Source organism: Lactuca saligna, chromosome 1 (genome assembly GCF_052625555.1).
Source record: "Lactuca saligna cultivar CGN05327 chromosome 1, ASM5262555v1, whole genome shotgun sequence".
NCBI lineage: Eukaryota > Viridiplantae > Streptophyta > Magnoliopsida > Asterales > Asteraceae > Lactuca > Lactuca saligna.
This window is the reverse complement of record NC_136417.1, coordinates 5,808,449-5,827,522: the sequence shown is the minus strand read 5'-3', so window position 1 is coordinate 5,827,522 and position 19,074 is coordinate 5,808,449. Positions and strand designations below refer to the sequence as shown.

The 19,074-nt window shown below is 39.1% G+C and overlaps 1 long non-coding RNA gene across 1 annotated transcript; it reads right to left on the bottom strand.

The window, feature by feature from the left end:
* Positions 1 to 7,181: 7,181 nt before the first annotated feature.
* Positions 7,182 to 17,878, bottom strand: LOC145047883 (uncharacterized). The gene is made up of 2 exons (XR_013682510.1): positions 17,736 to 17,878; positions 7,182 to 7,331 (listed from the first exon to the last, which is right to left on the bottom strand). It is a non-coding gene; the product is annotated as an uncharacterized LOC145047883 (long non-coding RNA).
* Between the last annotated feature and the right edge of the window lie 1,196 nt (positions 17,879 to 19,074).

The following is a 19,074-nucleotide window of genomic DNA, read 5'->3' as shown; positions in this document are numbered from 1 at the left end:
TGCTGATCAAGTTGCTTTCACTGAAATGGTGTTTGATGTTCCTCCCTCACTTTCCGAGGACATTAAGTTGTGCAAATCAGCCGAAGAGATTTGTGACACTCTTCAGGACTTGATTGAAGGTTCAGAAAATATGAAAGACAAGCGCCTTACTTCAGTCGTCAATGACTTTGATACCTTCACAACCACTCCTGGCGAATCAGTAACCTCAGCCTTCCAACCGCTACCAAATCATGGTTAACAATATGACTGCTCATGGGATTGTCTGAACTCTATTGGAGTACAATCTCAAGTTTATAAATAGTCTAGGTAAAGGATGGGGAAATATGTAATCATGTCTACAAAGCAATGGCTCCTTGAAAAAGTTGAAGCTCTACCAACTCTTTGATAAACTTCAAGGACAAGAATCTAATGTTGCTCAAACCATAAGGGAACTCTCCAGAGGTCCCCTAGCCCTAGTTAGTTCTTTCGATTCACCTTTTGCGAACCTATCTACTCCGAATCCCTTCAAATACATTGTTCCATCTATTCAATCCATACCCATTTCATCCACACAAGTATATCCTACAGATGATTCCGAAGCCATGGACTATGAACTCCGTTTTCAATAGGAGTTTACTCTTCCCTCAATGAAATACAAACGTCCTTTCAACCCTTCCTTCAAACCATACCAAAATAGATTCCAAGCTCCTCACCATAACAATCCTCAAACATACTCAGCCCCAGAACATAAATCAATTTCGAAAATTCTCCTGCATATAAACTGAACCTCTCTAAGCCAAACTCTGCTCCGGAACCCTCCCAGAGTTCCAAATCGGACAAACCAAAAATTACGTGTCACAAGTGTGGACATGCAAACCATTTTGCCGAAGATTGTCTTGCTGATGCTTAGCAGAAACCAAAAATCAAGGATTCTGCCTACTACGTCCGAAAAGCTCAAGAGATGGTTGAAAGTGAACAAGCATTTGTGACAACGGTTTCAAGGGATGTGGAAGGCTACTGGTCATTTGGGGATGATGATGATGATGATGAGTCAACAATTGGAATAAACATGTGTCTCATGGATCAACAAGAAATAGAGTGTGATGAAGGCTACCGGTCATCTGGATCTGAAAGGAAAGATGAAGATGTTGAACCCAACTACTGCTACATGGCTACGAATGATCCACCAGGGAGAAGCATCATTCAACATGTAAAAATTATGATTACTGAAAATAATTTTAATTTATCTGTTTGTGAACTATATCTAACTCAGATCCAATCAGACATAAACATCATTTTCAAAGCCTATGAGTCAGCCATAGAAGCCAGTGAGAAGAAGGAAATCGAGTTAAATTGTCTTAGGTTACGTTTCGAGGATAAAAAGTTGAAAATCGGGTCTTTAGAGCGTGAACTTGTAATGTCAAACGATGAATGTATCATTTTGAAAGATAAATGTGAAATCACCTATTCCGAACAAAATGTTTTGATCTTTGATAACAAACATCTTAATGCTAAGATAGATGCATTGCATAGTTCCATATACATGCTTGAAGCGGATATTTGGATGAATCATAATTTTCTTCATCCATGGTCCAAAGCACCTGGCCTCGGAAGCGAGTTTCCAAAGCCAGTTGCTCGTCCCTTGAAGGAATTGCAAAATATGACATTCATGGGAGAGGCTCCGAACAGTAAACATTCAGACACCAAAGTTTCTCCCTTGTCACCTCTTCACGAAAAAGAAGATCAATTTGCTTCCTTAATTCCTGAGTTTCAACCAATTGTTGTCAAGTGTCCTGATTCCATGCCTATGAAAAACTTGGACCTGAATCGGACCACATAATTTCATCACAGTGTTTCAAATTGCGTAGATTATGTTCCAAGACATAATCCTCCTCACAACTGTGTTGTTGAGGAAATCATTTTGATGACAATTGAAACTGGTACCTCTATGTTTGTATGGGCATGCTTAGATGATAAAATTGAAACTTCAAGATGTGTCTCCTCTGATTCGTGTGAATCAGAATCCTTAGTTTCTTCAAAAACCAAGTTGATTCCCATTAATCCAAACTTTAATAATCCTTCTGCAAGACAAACCTCAAAATCTTTACTTCAACCCAAGAAAACACCAATGGTCAATAGGAAGGATATAGTAGATTCCAAAATGGAAGCTCGAAATGCTTACAAAACAGAGGTTAAGTCTAGACAAAATGCCAGGTTTATTAATAACTCGAAAAAGAGTGAATCTCGGAATTCTTAATCCTTGGTCCGTAGTCAAAACCACTTCACTCCCACTAAGACCCTCAAGAGACCTTCCACCGGTCCTATAGAACCAAATGATGTAGTCAATTCCAACAAGTTCAAAAATCATTTGGACACCACTTCGGTCCAAAAGACCTCTCCGCAGACTGTCTCATCTGTTTTCATTGCTAAATCTGATTATTTTTAAACCAAAGTCTTCAAAAATCACTGTGTCATCAAGAAAACAAAAAGAGTTAAAGAAAACATTTTCTTCAAAATCCTCAAAGCAAAATTTTTTATGGAAGATTAAAACTCGTGTTGATGAAGCTGTAGTTCCAAAAGTGTCAGTTGGTCCCTCGACTCTGGAAGGTCATGTTCCGAAGCAAACTAATCCGGAAATCAGTGTTATTGAATATGATTATTGGATAGACGAAAGAACTTTGTCATTCTGCTTGTTTCCCACGGAATCTCGAAATTAGCCTTCAAAACCCTTAGTTGCTCATAAGTTACCTCAAAATCCCAAGACTCGTGCCTTAGTCCCAAAATCTAACTCGGAGCCTAAAAAACTCCACTATTCATTGATTTTGTAGGTACTCTGTTCTTCGGAGCAAAAGACAATATGGTATATTGATAGTGCTTGCTCCATGCACATGACGGGGCAGAAGCACTTTCTGCGAGATCTGAAACTTGCACCAAATGCTGGATATGTAACTTATGGCAACAATTCCAATTCCCAAATCCGAGGTTAAGTCATTCTTACAAATGAAAACTTTTCGATTTCAAACGTGGCATATGTAGTTGATCTAAAGCACAACTTAAGTAAGTGTTACTTAACTCGATGATGCAAATCATCGAGTTGAATTCTATAAAAAAAAACATAGCTACATCATGACTGAAGATAGAAAAGAATGCTTGATCAAGTCCAACTGCAACAAAAATATGTACCTTCTTGACATCAACATGATCATTGGCAAGCCCCAGCTGTGCTTACTCTCCAAATCTATCCCCGACATCACTTGGTTTTGGCACCGAAGGCTTGCTCATTTGAACGTCAGATACATGAATGATCTTGTTTCAGGCGAAATGGTTAGAGGTCTACCACTACTTAAATTCGAAAATGATCAATTATGAGCTACATGTGAGTGTGGTAAGCAGTCAAAGAAAGGTCATCCAGTCATCATTGAGAAATCAATCTTCGAGCCTCTAGAACTTCTACACATTGATCTATGTGGCCCATCAACAGTGGAAAGTTTACATCACAAAAAGTACATTCTTGTGATTGTGGATGCTTTCCCTAGATTCTCTTGGGTTTTCTTCCACATGCTAAAGTCAGAAACAGTCTCAGAATTCATAAATTTTATCAAAGGAACAGACGTTCTCATCAAACTCCCAGTTAGACACATTCAAAGTGACAATGGTTCGGAATTCACAAACTCCACCATTGAGAAATTTCTTACCGATTAGGGAATTGACCACAATTTTTCTTCTACTTGCACTCCTCAATAGAATGGTGTAGTTGAACGAAGGAACAAAACTTTCTTTGAAGCTGCTCAATCAATGCTCAATTTTGTAAATCTTCCACTCTATTTTTGGATTGAAGACGTTTCTACAGAATGATTCACTCATAATAGGAGCATCATTAATCGGCGCCTCAACAAAACTCCGTACGAAGCCATGAATGGATGGAAGCCAACAATCTCATTTCTTCATGTGTTCGGATGTAAATGCTTCATCAAGAATAATCGCGATCAATTTACCAAGTTCCAACCCAAGTCCGGCGAAGCTATTTTCCTTGGCTATTCCTCAAAATCAAAGGCTTATCGAGTCCTCAATCGACGTACTCGAGTTATTGAAGAAAGTTTTGATGTTACCTTTGATGACACCTTTGTTCGGAGTTCTAGTCCCACTCATGTCACCACCCACATTATGGAGTCTGATGCTCCTCCTCCGGAATGTCCAAACATTCAAGTAATTCATGAAGTAGACTTTATAACTCTCGTTGGTCCTTCCAAAACAACCCTTGATTCGGAATCTCGAACGAGGCCTACTCCCAATACAATTTCTCCTTCGGAAGCTCCTATCTTGCACAACATCTTTGGTCTGATTCCGAGCCTCCCTCAATTTGATTCCGAACCATTTCAAACTTTTTAGGTTGAGGGGGAGAATCACCTCTCTCTTGAATCGAATGCTGACGACTTCCAAGATACAGTTGCTGATTTCGATGACTTCAATCCGATCAACATTAATGACAATGAAAATTTCTTTGAGTTCTCTTCTGATGATGATGTCAACCTCTCTGGTTCATAAGTTTAGGGGGAGCATCATCCTCAAGTTCAGACCATTCAGGGGGAGCAACTCAATCCTATTGTTAATATCGGCTCGCCTGTTGCTCAAGAACTTCCAAGATTACATGTCTGGACCGAAGATCATCCTCCGAACCAAGTGATTGGAAACCTCAATGTTGGTGTACAAACTCGTTCTGCTACAAGTATCCAAAATGAATGTCATTTCTCAGCATTCATATCCATGGTTGAACCCGAATCCATCTAGGAAGCATTATAGCATGCTGACTGGATTACAGCCATGTTAGAAGAACTGGCAGAACTTGATAGAAATGAAGTATGGACTCTCGCACCACCTCCTCCAAACCATCCCATTGTTGGTACAAGATGGGAATTCCGCAACAAGCTAGATGATGTAGGAGTTATTATCCGAAATAAAGCAAGACTAGTGGCCAAAGGTTTTACTCAGATTGAAGGGCTCGACTACGATGAGACCTTTGCTCCTATTGCAAGACTTGAAGCTATTAGAATCTTCCTTGCTTATGCTACTCATAAAGGTTTCAAGGTATACCAAATGGACGTCAAAAGTGCTTTTCTAAATGGTGAACTTGACACTGAAGTATACCTTCAACAACCTCCCGGTTGTGTTAATCTCTCATTTCCGAACTACTATTACAAACTCCGAAAGGCTATCTATGGACTCAAGCAGGCTCCACGCCCATGGTATGAGACCCTCACTAATTTTCTCAAACGCTCCAGTTTCCAAAGAGGAAATTCTAGATCCTACTCTATTTCGAAGATCAAATGTGAAGCATCTCTTGCTGGTACAAATTTATGTGGATGACATCATTTTTGGATCCACTAATTCATATATGGTTGCTGACTTTGCTAAACTGATGATCAATCGATTCCAAATGAGCATGAATCGGGAGTTAAGCTTCTTTCTTGGCCTCCAAGTTAAATAGACTAATAGAGGCATCTTTATTCATCAAGAGAAGTACATTTCGGAACTCCTCAAGAAATACTCAATGGACACCTGTCCCTCAGCCAAAGTACCTATGGGATTCGTTCACAAGATCCTTGCCAATCCCTAAGGAGTTGCAGTCGATGAAAAGAAGTACATAGGAATGATTGGATCTCCGCTTTATCTCGCAGCTAGTCTTCCGGTCATCATGTTTTCTACATGTTTATGTGCCAGATTTTAGGTCAATCCGAAGATGTCTCATCTTTTGGCAGTCAAGCAAATTTTCAGGTACCTTAAAGGTACTAAGAATCTTGGAATCTGGTACCCAACAAATGAAAGTTTTCGACTCCAAGCTTACTCAGATTCAAACTATTGTGGACTATAGATAGATAGGAAAAGAACATCAGGTGGATGTCAATTCCTAGGTGGACGATTGGTTAGCTGGTCATCCAAGAAATAGAACTGCATTGCTCTTTCTACAACTGAGGCCGAATATATTACCGCTGCCAGCTGTACCTCTCAAGTTCTATGGATGAATTCTTAACTCTTGGATTATGGTTACCGCTTTCAACGCATTCTCATATACTGTGATTCTCAAACTGCTATTGCAATTTCACAGAATCCAATTCAGCACTCAATGAAGAAGCACATTGACATACGACACCATTTCATAAAAGACCATGTTTTGAATGGAAACATTGAACTCATTTTTGTTCCATCTAACGATGAGATTGCTGATGTCTTTACCAATGCATTAGACGAAACCAAATTTAATGGTTTTCTGAACAAGATGGGTATGATGATGCTAGATCCTCAGTTCTTTTAAGAAACTTGTTCTCTTTGATGAAGTATTCGAAAAAAATCTAGTTCCGTCTCTTTTAATAATATAAAATAATAATAATAATAATAATCTTTGTCTCGGACCTACCTTTTCTCGGAATACATAGGATCATTTTATCATCTTTTATTTGTAACCATCACTTGATTTTTAAGTAGTACAACTCATCCTAATTATATGTTGTTCCAAGTCCCCATAAGTCAAATGAAAAATAGTTCATCTTGGAATTTACTCCATAAGGTCCTCCTGGAATTCCACTCTGGAAAGGTAATGTGCTTTCTACTCCGAAATTTTCTCAAAAGTTGACTCCATAATTTTTTCTCAAATCTTGTTCCGGGCTGCCTCTCAAATCTTTTTCAAAAATATTCAATTTCTTTCGAAACACAAAAACCCACTTTTCAAAATTTCACTCCGTAATTTGCAACCAAAATTTTACTCCGGAATCTGAAATCAAAATATTTTCATTCCGGATTTTTCAAAACCTGATTTCGGAATCTCACTCTGGATTACTTTTTGCTCCGGATCTTTTTCAAATTGTTGGTCCGGAATTCAACTTTTTACCCACCATATTTTCAATCTATCCGGAATTGGTCATCAGGAATACCAAGGGTTCATAAGGCGAAACATTTTCATAACGGTTACTTTTGAAGATGATCCTTATCTAATCGTCCATGATTTTCGTGAACACGTTTGCAACCATCGAATCGCCGTTTAGGGTTTACCATTTTGAGCTACATACAACCTAACCTTTCCCCTCCCAGGTCAACTCAGCCCTCAAAAAGCACCATTCATTAAATGCGACCCATTTCACATTCGGACCCTCATCATTACTTTGACCAACACGACCTGTAACACTCTAAAAATTCAAGCTAATTTAAACTTTTCAAAAACAACCCAATTTCATTAAGTTATTACAAAAAGGTTTTCTTTATACATTTATCATCAGAGTATTCCCAGAACCATATCATAAAACAAGAACTTGAGGAGCGGTATGATCACGCCTTTGCCTTGCCACGGTCTCCTGAAGTACCTGAAAAACATTAAACCACAACTGTAAGCCCGAAAGCTTAGTGAGATACCCCCAAAATACCAACCACATATGCCATACACATAACATAACAAAACACAAAACAGCCATGCACTTCGGGTCTACTGTGTGACTGGTCCGCCGCACTGGGCCTTCAGTCCACTTGGTCCACCCTCTGAGTCTAGCCATATACATCGAGTCTGCAGTGTGGTTGGTCCGCCGTACTGGTCCTTCAACCCAGATGGTTCACTCTCTGAGTCTATAGTATGACTGGTCCGCCAACACCTGGCCTTCAGTCGGCCTGGTCCACTCTCTCCGAGCCTCGGCACATCTGGTGCGCCCTTGCGGGGCCTACAGTCTATCCGGACCGCTCGCTGGGCCTTCAGAATATCCCGTCCGCCCTGGGTGTGTTAGCCTACAGCACAAAGCAGGACCCGCCTCAACCCAACCCCAGTTAACCAACCATGTACACATAAACATATAATCATATAACAATTAATCACTAATCAGTCGATCTAGTATATCACATACATAGCATACTCTAACCAGGATATCGACCTAACCGGTCATTAACATAGCATCATCCTATATACCAGGATACCGACCTTAACCAGTTCTCTAACATATACCATCCTAAAGACCAGGATGAAAACATAGCAAAGCGATAACATAACAACGATACCCGAATCGCAATCCGATAAAGGGCTGGCCTTGATGCCTTAGACCCTATCGATATAGTGAGGATAACTCACCTCACAATTACTGACTGAAGAGATAAGATCATGCTGCTCCAACCTCCGACACGAACTCTACAACTGATAATACCAAAAGACTGAACACAATAAATACCAATAATTACCAAATTACCCCTGGAAGTCAATTGGTCAACTCTTGGTCGAAGTCAAAGTCCTCAGTCAAAGTCAAACTTCCTGACTGACTCTACTCGCCGAGTCAGCCCGCTAACTCGTCGAGTCCCTATGCTCTGAAAACTCCCATATCACGACCCAACTCGCCGAGTCCCACGAACTCTGAGTCACCTCCTGTTCAACTCACTGAGTCGTCCCTCGACTCACCGATTCACGGCTCAACCAAAACGGTTAGGACTTTGCGAATAGACTGGACGAGTCCAAGAACAGACTCGCCGAGTCCAAGGCAATCATCAACAGACTCGCCGAGTTGTTCTTCCAACTCGTCGATTTCCTGCCTATCTTCATCCAACTCGCCGAGTACACCCATGCGACTTGCCGAGTACAACTAGTTCTTAATCCATACAGTGGCTTTCCAAACCATGCAGGGGTTCCAATCCATAGATCTGCTCTTCTACAAGCTATTCCTCACGTAAAGTTGCAATCTTTACGTGAATCCAAAGACATCTAAGCATAAAACACTCTTGATCTAGGGCTTGGTACATGAAGGCTTCACCAACAATTCAAAGACAGGAACTTTATGCTCTTTTGGATAATCACTACTCTAGATCTGAGGTAGCAACCTCGGATCCATCCTCCAAACTCAAGATAGCACAAGATATATTCCCAAACCTTCAAATCTCCTTGTGTTCTTTGTGTTCTTCAAGCTTTCATCTCCTGCAACAATGGCATCTCCACAAACACCCACTCAAACTGCCTCAACCCCAAAGAAATCCATTGCAAAAAAGAAAACTGCCAAAGGTTCCAAGGGTTCATCATCATCTGCCGCTCCAGAACCGTTTCTAAGAGACACCACTCAACTCTTCTCCTTAAATCCCACGGATTACGATGAATCCATCAGGGTAATGATAGAGTTTATCGCAAATCACCCCACCTCCATTCCCCTCACTAAAACCCCTGAACCTCCACTACTACTTCATCATCTTCATCGTGCCTTCACCAGTATCAAACTCAAAGACGGTGTACTAGAAATTACAATTATCGGTGACAAAACTGTTCCAATCTACGAATCGACCTTCCTTAAGGCAATCGATGTGAAAGAAAATCCAAGAGGTTTCAAGGTCTAAGAACCAACGACTAAAGAGTTTCAGACGTTTTTAACCTACATTGGGTATAATCAAGATTACAGGTCTAAAGACTTCAAGAAATTTGTCATCTCCAGACTCTGGACCGTGCTAATGCACCTCATCATTAGAGGGCTATCTAGAAAGCATGGAGGAACCGATACGCTAAGAACAAGACTGGCTCAATGTCGTCTACAACATCTACTCCGGACGCGACAATGCAGTAGATCTTCCGGAAGTCCTGTGGCAAGATTTTTGCAAATTTTCCATCAAAAGAAAGGAGAACGAGATTTCGAGCCCTAGGTTTTGGGCACTGACACTCCAATAAATCTTCAAAGAACTTCATGAACCACTTCCGGTTAACACCATTCCTCCGGAGGTATGTGTCACTTTTAGAGTTGTTAAGTCTTATCACATTCCGGACCAATCTTCTTTTGGTCTGGTCAGATGACTTCCAGACCACATGTTGGCCCTTATTCCTTCCGATTCAACTCTTTCAAAAGTTCACATGGAGACTTCGGTTGTGTTTAACCCAACACAACCTACCCCAAGCTCTGTTGAACCTATTTCGGAAGAGGCCAATCCTTCTAAGTCTGGAGCCCAAGTGAAAAACTCTGTCAAATAAAAGACTTCGCCCACAAAACCAAAGCCTAAAAAGAAAGCCAAAGTCAGTTCCTACTCTCAACAGGAAGGAACCCATGACATTCTGGCTGATTCTGGCTGTCTGCATACCCCACCAAGGTACCCCATCGATGTTTCAAAATCACATGCACACTATCACGGGAATTCTGCTCACAATCCACCCTCTCCTTCCCAAAAAGGGGATGCCAGTGTTGACCATAGTTCCTTATGTGACATCCCCATTTTCACGGCCAAAAAAGACCGATTTTGTTTATGCTTTATAAAAATCAGAGTACTTCTTTTCATAAAAATGTTGTGGAATTTGTTCCCAGAAAAACATGATAAATATGTTATTAAAACATTTTCGAATAAACGTATTTTATTCATTTCAAAACATTTGGGATGTCATCGTTAATACAGAAACATAAGCATAAACAGAACTTACATTTATTTACACTAGTGATCTACATCTCTTTAAATCTCTCAGTGTAAAGTGATTTCGTATCAACACCTGTGATATAAATAAACTGAGTGGGTCAGGTTGGGAAACCTGGTGAATACATAGGGTTCTCAACCCACAATAATATAATCATTATGATTAAATAATCAAACAATCAACCCAATTACCCATCCCCATTATCTTCTTTATTCTTAAGGGTCTACCCTAAGAATCAACTATTTCTCATTCATTCATTCCTAAGGATCATCCTAAGGAAACAACATGAAGTCCATAGTTGCCAATGACACATTAGTCAAGCGCAGCTGCTAATCTTGTCACTTAGGCGCAACTGCCATAATTGGGACATTTTCTATGAGGCGCTTCTGCCGGTAGTGACCTTTAAACGCTACTGTCATGGTCATAAGGCTCCCTATTAGGCGCAACTGCCGATACTGTCCTTAGAGCGCAGCTGCTAGGACGTTTACCGTAGATCTGAAACATCTACGGGTTGTGGCGCAGCTGCCAGTGCTCATCTATAGGGTACTAGGTCCACTGCTGCCAATGTATACCTATAGGGCACTAGGTCCATGCTACTAATGTTCCTCTATTTCAGCTTTTATCTCTCATCATTCATCTACCCATGTTTTACCCAACATATTTTGTAGATATAAAATACTTTATACAGTTTACGGCATTTAAAACATGTATAAAAATTTTTCACCAGCGTAGACAACAAGTATTCAAACAATATGCGCACATAGCACGTAATTTATAATAAAATACTTCATATCTATGTGTAAGATGAAACGGACCATGCACTCACCTGAAAGGTGGTGACTCAACACTCGGACAGTGCTTCGATACTCTCAAAACAACTTTCCTTCGATAAAACCTAGTATCAACACCACTAGGGTTTAGTCTACCGATATCCGCGACAAATTAATTGTCTGAATATTATTATTATTATATAAGCGTTAAATAACACTCAATATAACTCATAATAATAGCCCAAATAATTATTTTCAGGTCCTAATAATGTTACTATAATTAATTAGAAGCTATATTAAAACTAGCGTAGGCGTAGCTCACTTACAGCGGGTTTTTCGCAAAACCGGGCTTCACTGGAGCAGCGTTTCCCGAGCCGAAAGGCTCTTTTCTTGGGGCCTTCAGGCGCTCCGGGGCTTCCGCCTCGTGCTAGGGAGTTACCCTAGGCTTTAGGGGGTTAGGGAGGCTTAGAGAGAGAGTTTAGAGAGAGAAAGAAGGTTTGGGAGGTGTGAAGAAGAGGCTAGACCCGGCACCTCTATTTATAGTGCAAAAATCTGATGGACTCGCCGAGTAGGGGGGACCTACTCGCCGAATTGGTCCATGTGGTGGCCTTCTGGTGGTGCCACGTGTCCAATTCTGGTGGTGCCACGTCACCCCTATCGCGTATCAGCCTTCAAATTTAGAAAAATCATAACTTTCACATACGAGCTCCGTTTTCGACGTTCTTTATATCCACGCGTAGGTAAAATCAAGATCTACAACATTAGTTTAGACTCCATCGGCTAATTCTCGACCGATCTCAAATTTAACAGTAGGAGGCGTTTAGACTGTTAAATGACAGCGAAGAATTCATAACTCCTTCATACGGACTCCGTTTTCGTCTGTATTTTTACTATTGAGTTCCTATTAATGAGATATTCAACTCTCATTTAGGTTATGTAAGCCAAAAACCGCTCGAACTAAAATTCGAGTTTCGGGCTGTACACTGCTAAGCCGAATCTTAGAAAAATCATAACTTCTTCATACGAAGTCAGATTTGGGCGTTCTTTTTATGGATTTTCTCGGTTTAACATATTCTACGACTTTTGTTTAGATCACTAAGGCTAAAAATTACTCCATCGTAAATTCACTATTTACGCTTCCCGGTGCCCTGCCGGTTCCGTCGCGAAACTTCGACGGGCCATAACTTCTTCGTTATAACTCGGATTTCGGCGTTCTTTATATGTACGGAAACCTTGTGACATATTCTACAACTTGGTTAAGATTATTTATTCTAGATAATCTTTTGTTGAAAAGTCATTTTCGACCCCTATTGCCTCTAAATTGACTAGCCCGGATCTGCGGGCGTTACACCTTACCCCTGGAACTAACCCACGAGTCTCCTTTGATAATCCCATTGTTTCTTCTACACGCAAACACTCCGGAACCCCTGTTTCGGACCCCAAGCGTTCCAAAGTTGGATATGTCCCTTCGAATTCTGATGGCTCAACTGGTCTGATACCTGGAAGGTGTATAGGACGACCAAGTGTTAATGATCCCCAATGAGAAGATTTTATTAATAGGGCCGAATCAATGCATCCGCATCTCACCAGAACCCAGGTAGAGTCCATTCTTATTGCCATGAGGAACCAAGCCATCAAAAGCAATATGTCTTCTGTTCCTCCCACTGACGTTGATGCCGACAACGAACTTACTTCTGAGCTATCACCTATTACCACTCACCAAGACGTCTTCCAAACCAATACGGACGAAGAGCTCTCCAAAGAAGCCATGCTGGATGATGAAGCAAAAACTGTTCCACACACGAATTTCATGACTTCAGTCCGTTTTCAATTAAAGGCATCCGTATCCAAGTCTGCATATGACTTCAGATCCTCCTCTTCCATTCCGGTTGGCGATTCAAACTCCAGCATGCAAGTCCAGGAAGATGGTGCTGCAACAAATCCTGGTCCATCCATTGATCCCTCTTCTCATCAAGCAAATCTCCTCACTCTAATTTCGACACAGGATCTTCTGCTGGTAACTACATCGATCCCTTTGCTCTCATTGAGATGCAAACCAATGTGTCGGATACCATGAAGAAGGTTTCCTCCATTGAAACCTTCGTAACAGCGCTCAACAGTCAAATGAATCAGAAGATTTCTATACTTGATTCCAAGCTCGATATCATCCTTCAGTCTATATCCCAGCAATCTGGACCGTCTGTTGCGGAAAGAGAAGCCCAACTGGATCAATTAATTTCTCTCCGGCTCAAGCACTCAATGGAGGAAGTTGAATCCAAGTATGATGCCTCAGTTGAACACTACCTGTATACAATCACCACAATTCTAAAAGTTCATGATGACTTGGTGTCTGCTACAAACGAACGCATCAAGCAGACACATGTTTGTCACGAAAAGCAAATTCAGAGTCTAGAGAAGGAGATAAAGAAGAGGGATGAAATGAATCTGATTATTCAACAAGTCCTCATCAAACTTCTTCGGTTAACATGGAACATTGTTGATGTTCCGAATCGAAAGTTTGATGAGATGTTAGCCGTCATAGAGCATCTCTTTGATCACCTTACTGCTCAAGCCCCCACTTTAGAAGCATATGATGCCCTTACTAAAAAGATCAACACCGAACTCCAAAAGGTTTTTGAAAATTTTGATGGCCTGCATGAATCACTGATGCTTGCACCGGTCTGGAGGTTAACTAATGCAAGAGGGGGAGAAGGCCCCAGTCAGATCTGGAAGCCTGCCTCAGGGTTCACACTCCGCGATGAAATTGACTCTGATGAAGAAGACTTGAAGATCATTTCGTTCTCTTCTAAACGCAATGAAGAAGATAGCGAGGAAGAATTTGTAACAGAGGTTGTCCTTGGTCTCGAGGCTCCGAAGAAGCTGTTCCCAAAAGTCATGACTGATGAAGAAAAAAGAATTTGGTCTGCTGCTTCCTGACCATCTTCTCTTCCTGACGCTCTTCGGATGGGTATTCAAATGGAAAAAGCAAAATCTTTACTCACTGCCCAAGCCTTCCAAGCCACACCTTTAATGCTTCCTCCGATTCCAGCTCCAAAGATTGCTCCAGTAAACCAGGGCTCTCCACTCCGAATCCATGATGAAATTCCAGAAGAACCTCTTCCAAACCCTACTCCGGAATTTATCATTGATGAAAACATGAAGCTGATCATTGATACGTTGAGGAAAGACAAAGGCAAAAGGCCTCTAACAGACGAACAAGCTGCTCACTCCGGACCTCCTCCAAAGCAAAAACATGGATCGTCTCAGGAGGAAATCAATAGATCACTAAAGGACAGCATCCAGATCTAAGCTCTCAAGGATAACCCTGATCCGATGCGTGGAATTTCTCCTCTTTGTCGAGAAGGAATCATCTGTGATCATGAGATTATCCCACTCATGTATTACAATATTCCCACCAATGATTCCGAACAGCTGGATCTTCCACACACACTCTCTCTCTCCCTCTCTCTTTCTCTTTCTCTCTCTATCTCTCTCTCTCTCCCTACAACAAATTCTACACCAAATTTGCACCTCTTCACCTATCAGACGATCCAGAAGTGATCCTCTAGATTGAGCGAGAAAGGCTTACAACATTCTACTCTAAGAATGCACAACCTCTCAAAGAAGTGTGGACGAGGAAGAGAATTACTAAAGTTGATGGTTTCGGAAGAAAATTTTTGGTAAAATTCGATCTGAGCTGCCCACTATTCTGATTTCATGTCCTTTGGAACAAGCAAACTCCCCAGACCATTTCCGATGCGGATTTCTCTTCGATGAATCTGAACGATATTCTCACACTGGCTGCTTACTTCAGAGGGATTCAAAGAGTTGACATCAGTATGGGTGCGTACCAAACAACTATGAACTTTCTCAAAGATTATGTCGCAGAATTTTGTCGACACGACTATGAGCTTGCGCACCTGTATGGAACTGAAAATTTTGTTGAAAAAATCAGTTATGTTCTTCCGGAAGCTGAACTGCTTGTAAATGGTCCAATTGAAGAACCAGTTCTAGGGTTTGTCTACACTATAAGAAAAACAAACAAAAATGACTTTTTTCGAGTCCTCGACAAACACCTAATTCCTACCAAAGCCTTGCAGAATTTCATTTCACGTGCCTCCAAATCAAAAGCTACGGAACAAGTTAAAGCCAAATTTGTGAGTCATCTATCCTGGTACATTGAAGTTCAAGAATGGTTGTTTAGAGCCCACACCTTCATCAAAGAAGATGCTGCTTAAACTGACTGGATTGCTAAGTTCACTTAGGGGGAGATTGTTGGAACCTGAAAGTGAACCTTTAGCATTCTTAAGCTCAAGTTCTGAAGTGGAGATATTCCAAAATTGATGATGGTCCAGAGTAAAATATGAAGAATGGTACGGAATCCGTCCGGACCGAAAAAGTAGAAGAGGAAAAGCTGAAGTGAAGCCATTCCGAAATGACTCTCATGTCCGGAATGGGTGTTGATTTGGAATCACCCTATTTTGTCTTTATGCATTTATGAATTTTGTCTTTATATCCGTGTAACGTTTCATAGGAACTAGTTCTTTTTGTAATATTAGACAATCAGAATGTCAGAAACATTTCTATTGTCCAGTCCTAAGTAAGCTTTCCAGTTAATTCGTTGTAACATTCTCTCCTATTTATAGGAGCTTCCAATGCAAAGTCAAGTACGGATCATTCACTCAACTTTTAGCTTTTACTAAGTTGTTTTAAACTTCTTTCAAAACATTCTTCTTGTTCTTCATTTATTAGCTTTACTTTGATAATTTATTCTGATTCTTCATTTAACAACTTGATCATTTGCTGAACACATTATTTAATACTTGACTGGTCTTTTCAGGCTTGACTTAAACATATATTAACAATCAGACATTGATCTTAAGCATTCACTCAAGGTTTGAATTCTCAAACCTTGTCCCTGCGCATCAAATCGTTCTTGTTCTCTCATCTAGGTTACTTATATACTATGTGAGCTTCACATACAACCACATGATCGCCCTACAATTCTATGTGACAATCGTATTTATTGTAATTAGTTTTCCTTTATTTTCTTAATTACTGACATTGAGATTGTCTGGAAAATAAAAATATTGATGTTGAGATTGTATGGGTTAGTATTTAGCATATTTACTAGGAATGTATCTATTGCAATTAGTTTATTATTATTATTATCTTAAAATCCTTGTACTATAAATACTCAAATAAATATACTCACACACGTGGTGAATTTCTCAAATCCTATCTTGCTCTTGGAAAATCAAGTCATAAGAATTATCTCTATTTGTAACAATAGATCTAAAAGTACTTAAACGATTTGTCCTTTTTACAGGATAAAATATATATATAATTAATGAACTAAGAAAAGACCAATGAAGATTTGGCAAATCTAATTTTCAAACAGGAGTTGTTCTTTTCAAAGATATTGCCAATTTGAATTATATTTAACGTATCATGAGAAATTTATGATGTTAACTCAATACCCTGTAACGTGGACCTGGCACTGCACTTTTGGCTAGACCTGTTAATTTCTCATACTTTTAAAACGTGTGGGGTACTATGAATATGATGCAGCATCCCAAAGCCAAAGATTGAGCCTTCTTTGTCATCTCTGATTGCAACATATATATCAATATCTTAAATCTTTATTTATTTATTTATTATTAAAAGGTTTTTTTGTACGTGTTAACTATACTAATCAAATATCTCATTTTTATCTTAGGCCATAAGATAAAAAGTAAGAATGCTATAGTTTTATCAAGTGAAAATTCTCAATCAAGAGTAAAATAAGCATTTTTTCTTTTGGGAGAACCCTAATAAAAAACTAGAATAATATTGGAAAACAAGAAAAACTACCAAGTTAAGCATTGTAATTGTGTAAATAGTTAAATGAAAGAAATAAAAATATATTTAGTTTTTTTTTTTTTTTTTTTTTTTTTTTTTTTTTTTTTTTTTTTTGTATAATACATTTTCCCTAGTAGGTTGAGTCAAACAGTTGATAATTAAAATTCTATCTTCAGATTCAAAAATCAACATCATTGAAATTGTTGCGGTTTGAAGACAAGAAGGTTTTTGGAATCGATAAGAGGTTTCAATCCGTTTGAAATATTGTGTGATCCCTTTTGGAATTTGATATTGCGATCCTATAACTGAGTTACATTTACACACAATCCATATTTTAGGGATATTCCTTTAAAGAATATTATCGTTTCAAAACACTGATATGAGAGCACGAACTAAGATTTTATAAAATTTGAAATTTTAAAATTATCAAGTATAAGATCAATCAATATTAAATGCTAATTTTATCCCATAAATAAAGGATGACCCATATATAAAGGATGACGGTTTCATGATAATTGTTGGGAATTATTATTTGGAAATAATATTTTCTATAATATTTTCCTTAGGCTAAAGGGAGCGATGATATTATTAACATGTTGTCACCTAGGATTTTTAGGTTTTTTTCATGATACATAGGCTTAGCATGTCTAACACAAAAAATGTAGGGAGTGGAAGTATGACAATTTAATAGGTTTAATTGTAGAGACAAAAAATTAAAATAATATAAAGAAATACAAATCACAACACACCTTCATACTTTCTCTCTGGACTCTCCTCTCGCTACACCCGTGACATCTCTTTCTTAGCACCCTCCTTGGCATAAGGTAGGGAGTGATATAGCACCTTTAGTACATTCCTTAATACATTCCTTGACACCTCCACTCCCGTTAGACTTAATAAAATAAAATTAGTAGTTGCCCCTTGGACCTTTTAAGGAGCACTTCTACAATGCTTTTGGAAATATAAATAAAATTCCTATAAGGGATGTCCCATCAATCTATGTCCCACCGATGTAAGAGATAAAATACTCAGATAAATGTCTAAGGCAAATATATAAAGGAAATATGACTTATTAATGTAATTAACTTTTCGGTTTATTCACATCTGAATAACTATTTTTTTTCTATACGCATCTAGGTAACGAACTTTTTGAAAATGTTCACATATGACCATTATGACCGGCTATAGCAGGTTACATCCGGTCATAATGGTCATATGTGAACACTTCCAAAAAGTTCGTTACTTAGATGTGTACAAAAAAAAATTACTCAGATGTGAACAAACCGGAAATGTAAGAGTAAATTACACGAATGGTCCCTGTAGTTTGAGGTAATTTGTGCGTTTGATCCATAACATTTTTTTTAGATAAAATTGCAAAAATGGTCCCTGTGGTTAGCAAAATTCTATAATTTTGGTCCAAAAATGTTTGGTGATGTATCGGTGATCTAATTTCGAATACCTTGTGTGGTTTTAATCCCTATGGTTGGCATTTTGTGTGATTTTGGTCCATAGCCAACCTAAAATGATGAATATGCCATTTATTAGTTCTTTTCTAATTAATTTTAAATTTAAAATATCGCCCCCTAATAACCCACCTACCCTCTTTCTCTCTTCCCCATCTCCGATCAATATCTCTCTTTCTCTTTCTCTTCATTTCCGTTGGATACCACCACCCGATTCGCCATGGAAAATCAAAAAATAAAAAACCAGCTCCATATTACCTCCGTCTTCCATCAGTATCTACGAGATTGAAGGAGGTCGTGGCTCAACAACTGGAGAATCGATCTAATTGTGTAACATCCCAAAATATTGTCCAAAAAAAATCATTTTAATTATTCATAAAAACTATAAATACCATTCATCATCTCATAAGAACATAAGTATTAAGTAATGTCATAACAAAATACTATATAAAAATAATTTATCAAATTATCAGAGTAAGTCATACCAGGCTAAAAGTTGTGGTGTGTGTCATCTAATCATCCCGAGCTCTTCCCCTGGCTAGTGGAAGTCCTTTAAACCAAAATTGAAAATTGCAAGCACGAAGCTTAGTGAATCTCCCCAGACTACCACATATCATACACATAA